This window comes from Aricia agestis, chromosome 17 (assembly GCF_905147365.1).
Source record: "Aricia agestis chromosome 17, ilAriAges1.1, whole genome shotgun sequence".
Classification (NCBI taxonomy): domain Eukaryota; kingdom Metazoa; phylum Arthropoda; class Insecta; order Lepidoptera; family Lycaenidae; genus Aricia; species Aricia agestis.
Window position 1 is genome coordinate 11,923,945 of NC_056422.1, and position 5,666 is coordinate 11,929,610.

The following is a 5,666-nucleotide window of genomic DNA, read 5'->3' on the forward strand; positions in this document are numbered from 1 at the left end:
TTTGATTACGGCCGAGGCAAAGAAATTATCGTTCTGCCTATTGTTGTTTATATTAATACTGTTTTCATAAAGATGAGCTTGACTATCAAATTGTTTTCATTGCCAAATAACATTATTTACAGCAATATTAAATATTATACTATTTCCCGATCGGAATGAGGTAACTATTTTTGTATGTATTTGTTGCGCATTCGATTTCTCCTCTTCAGTAAATCAAATAAAATTATATTAGTAAGATTCAATAACTTGTTACTTAAATAATAAATAATTGGTTTAAAATGTTCTATATTATTATTGTTGCTAACAATATCGAGCTAAATTAACCAAAATCTATAAGTAAAGATGCTAGAAATAATAGTAATATACTTTATGCTATGGATTTAAGAAAAGTAATTTTAACTTTAGGTCTACCAGGATCTGATAGCAAATTTTGATGGCAGATTTTCAAAAAATATCCTTGATCATTGGATTAATTTTTATATTTGCATGTTTCACACACAGAATCAGCCGCTATAAGGAAAAAAAAAGGATCAAAATATTTCATTCCAATTACCCCGGTATTGCTAGAGTCAATTTATTTTCTCACTTTTTGCCATCAGATTCTGGTAGACCTACAGTTAGTTTATATTATATTTTTTTAACAATTTGAGTCCTTTTATCATAACGCCATAGCCGACCAAAAGAAAAAAGAAAAACAGAAGTCAATATTCGCCTTTCGAATTTAGAATTCAAAGCCTAAAATTACTAAAATCATACTAAAATAGATTAATATTTCAAAATGGCAGAATCTTTAAACTTTTCCTAGCAACGGAAGTTAAGTTTAGATTTACCTTTCTACTGTTTATAGGTACTAAGTTATATTCAATCCCTGCATGTTTTTTCTTCAAAATTATCACAAAACCGGCATAAGATAATATGACCAACTACGGTCAGAGTTATTATAAGTATTTCTATGTGAGTGAATAGATATGTCCACACTGTGCACATTCATCTTCAATTTTCGTCAACAAACAATTAATAAACAAAAAAAGGCACAGAGTGGACACTGGACAAAGCTATTGACGTAAGAGGGTGAAATGTCAAATGGCTAACATTTTTGAAAATGTTCTATCTTTTTAATAAATAGAATAAAATATGGAACCTTATGACCGGGAATTAAAATAATCGGCCAAGTGCGAGTTGGACTCGCGCACGAAGGGTTCCGTTCCATTATAGAGCAAAATTAGGCCAAAAATTGTGTTTTTTGTATGGGAGCCCCCCGTAATTCTTTATTTTATTTTAATATTATTATTAAATATTAAAGTACACAAATAACTAAGGACTTTGAGAAAAATTCAAGTACCTACCTGTTGCCATTGTTGATATAGAGCAAAAAAGGCCAAAAAAATCACGTTTGTTGTATGGGAGCCCCCCTTAAATATTAATTTTATTTTGTTGTTCTTGAGTTACAGCCTGGAGACATACAGACGGACAGACGGACAGACAACGAAGTCTTAGTAATAGGGTCCCGTTTTTAGCCTTTGGGTACGAAACCCTAAACAAGGCAATAAAGAATATTACAAACATACAAGATACGCGCCAAACACATAACCCTCCTGGCAGTCGGGTAAAAAGGCTCAAAATGTTTTATTCCAATTACCCCGGCATTGCTAGAGTAAATTTATTTTCTCACTTTTTGCCATCAGATTCTGATAGACCTGTATATTTTAATAACAGTATGGCAGTGATTTTGTGATCGCGCATAACGTGTATGACGAGTGTACAGTGTTACAAAAAATATTTTTTGTTCTAGTTACATAAGTATTTCGAAATGATTCGATACATCAAAGAACTTATTTTTTAAAATGCCAAAAAAAGCATAACTACTGAACAAAATTCATTTTATAAAATCGCTATTAAGTACAAATAGGTACTAAATAAATCAATTTTTACTACAAATTATTTGAATGTCGCTACAATGTTTAGTCTGGAAATTCAAAATGATATGTGAAATCATAACAACTTTCAAATGTTTCTCTAGCAAATTGCATAATATGCTGCAGTAAGTTCTTTATGTGGGCCTCTAGACGATCAATTTTATTTTGCAATGTCATTGAACAATAGTATTGAACAATTTATTTGACAATAAGATTGAAAGGCGGGCGCGTTCAATATCAACCCTTGACGGTCAATAGTGCACAATACGTGATATTGCACAATATAATAATTGATCGTCTAGGGCCCGATATGATTTAAAAAACTAAATTAAGACATAACAAAGATTTACAATATTTTCAACATCCAATCTCACGTTCACAACAATCAATTTTCAGCCTTAATTTATACGACATAAATGTCAGTTCAGAGTGGCAGTGTATTTTAATATGTAGCTAGGGTGTCTTTAGTGATACAGTATCGTATTACCTAATTTATTCTAAGGATTATAATAATAATCGATTATTACAATAAATAAGAATAAAATTACAAGTGATTATGATATTATAGTCTGTCAAGAAAGTGAAGAAATTAGAAAGTGGCAACATCGTAGTGTCATCCCTTTCAAATCAATCTAAGAAAAAAGGGATGACAATACGATGTTGCCACTTTTTAATTTCTTTACTTTCTTGACGGACTATAAATTATTATTCGTTTATAAATTCGATTAAGGCCTAAAATCTAACGCCAAAAAAAGTGTTCGAATTTTAAATTAATTGCACTCAAACATTCTTCTATATTATTCGAATTTCAAAAGTAAAGTAGTAGTTTCATTCTAAACATAAATAAATCATTCATACTCATTCACAATAATCCAAGCAGTTCTAAAAATGAGTTATTCCTACAATTTATTATTTTAAGCCCACAACCTTTATCAAAAGACACCCACTATCTTTACCGACTATGTCAAAGTGCACATAGCTATCTCTTTCTAATGAGAAACTTACTAGCGAGAGATTATAAAGTAAATTTGTTTATACGGGTTAAGTCTCAAATCTTTATTAGTGAAGCCATAAAACTCAGCTACATATTTCAAGAGACCATGCGTTCACACTTCACGCACACATGCATCAAACCACGCTACTTTCCGTCGTCGTGCAGTTAGTTTCACTCACACATACTTAAAATATGGCTTCATTTTTAATTGCGCCATCTACCTTATTTGACGTAAGATTATCTTATAGCCAAACCACGAAGAAGTAAGTTGGTCCAGTTTCTAAACAATTTGGCTTTACATTAGAAAAATATGTTATACTTTCATTTGATGCTACGAAGTACGAACAGATACACAAATAACATGATTACGATTACAAGAAATATTTTGAACATATTTTATCAGATTCAAATGCTGTGAGTAGGACGAGCACAACTTTAAGATTGCTACTGAAACTCAAGTGTGTTAAGTGACAGTGATTTTGTTCGCCACTTACTCGTCACGCATTTTTTTTTTTATGAAATAAGGGGCAAACGAGCAAACGGGTCACCTGATGGAAAGCAACTTCCGTCGCCCATGGACACTCGCAGCATCAGAAGAGGTGCGTTGCAGGCCTTTTAAGAGGGAATAGGGTAATAGGGGATGGTAGGGATGGGAAGGGAATAGGGGAGGGTAGGAAAGGGAATAGGGTAGGGGATTGGGCCTCCGGTAAACTCACTCACTCGGCGAAACACAGCGCAAGCACTGTTTCACGCCAGTTTTCTGTGAGAACGTGGTATTTCTCCGGTCGAGCCGGCCCATTCGTGCCGAAGCATGGCTCTCCCACGTATAAACGCATTACGCATTACTTCGAATGACTTCGATGAGCTATTAGTTGGTGACGTCATAATATTATATTGTGTCCAAATGATTACATTCCAAAACGTGCCAACGGCATTTGAATCTGATATTATTATATTATTAGACTAGCACGAGTCGGCGCATGAGTACCGAAAACTATTCCACCTCAATTTTTTTATGCATCCTCTTCAAATTGCCCTCCTGGTGATATAAATGCATGTTGCCAGGGCGCAATCCGGTGCCATATTGTTTAAACAAACATTGTTTAAACAATTCCAAGGAATTGTTATTTTTCAACCGAACAAAATTTTTTTATATTCTTTATTGAAATACCAATAAAAAATATGGGAGCCCCTCTTAAATATTAACTTTATTTTATTTTTAGTATTTGTTCTTATAGCGGCAACAGATATACACAATCTGTAAAAATGAAAGAAGTCTAGCTATAGCGGTTCTTGAGATACAGCCTGGAGACATATAGACAAACAGGCAGACGGACAGACAACTTCTGAAATTTTCACAGATTGTGTATATCTGTTGCCGCTATAACAACAAATACTAAAAATAAAATAAAGTATATTATTTAAGGGGGGCTCCGATACAAGAAACGTGATTTTTTTAGCCTTTTTTGCTCGTAATCAATAATAGTAACAGTTAGGCACTTGAAATTTTCCCAAAATCTTTAATTATATTTGTACTTTAATAATTAATAATAAAATTAAAATAAAGTAATTGTTTAAGGGGGGCTCCCATACAAAAAACACAATTTTTGTCTACTTTTGCTAAATTAAAAAAAAGATATAAACAATGATTTTTTTTTAAATCTCTATTAACAATATTATTAACTATTGTATATAGAATTTTAAAAAATATATTACTTTGACATTATTATTTTTTTCAATATATTTTTCATCGGTCGAAAGTACCCAAATTTGAGGTTTTTCGAACCTTTAAAAATTAATATCTTTAAAAATATTAACTTTATCGTAAAAAGTCATAAGACCTTTTTTATTGGTATTTTAATGAAGAATATAAAAAAAATTTGTTCGGTTGAAAAATTACAATTCATTGCAATTGTTTAAACAATGTTTATATATCATCAGAAGGGCAATTTGAAGAGGATCGCATAAAAAAATTGAGGTGGAATAGTTTTCGGTACTCATGCGCCGACTCGTGCTAGTCTATATGATTTATGACGTCAAATAAGTTTGTAAATTACACACACACTAACGCACACCCTTCTGTCAAATTTTCCCAACATTCAATATTTTGGACGGCTTTGGAAGGTTCTATCTAGAAAAACTGACTTGTTTCTAAACCAATAATATAATGAACTAACAGTTATACTTTTCTATTTTAAACTTAAACCACCTATAACTTTTAAACAAAATACGACAATGTGTATTAAATCTTGAGATGAACCTTTTCTATTTCTATCGAATCTATTTATCTCTTTTTCTGCCACATTATATTTCCGTCTCTGTTAACAACATTCATAATATACTCTGTTCCAAATTAATGTTTCGTATATATTATACAAAGCATTTTTGTTCACAAAAAGATACATATCTGAAGAGAGTATACCCCTTTTTAAGCACTGAAATATATAATATTATACCAGTTTAATGTTTAGGCTACTGTTACAGATAATATTATAAATTCTTGTTTAGGAATATTACTAGAAACTATTGTCAGATTTGGACTTATCGTGGAGACGCCATGTTTTAAAAATAAAAGTCAGTAAACTATGTGTCATGATTCCGTCTACAAATGCAAAATTACTTTTAAAAAAATGTTAACTACGGAATAAATAAAACTTAGTGTTAATGAGTTAGTAATAAATTAAATTTTTATTCAAATAGCGATATTCAACGTTTAAATAAGAAGGACGATCAAAGATTGGTTTTACCTGTCCTAT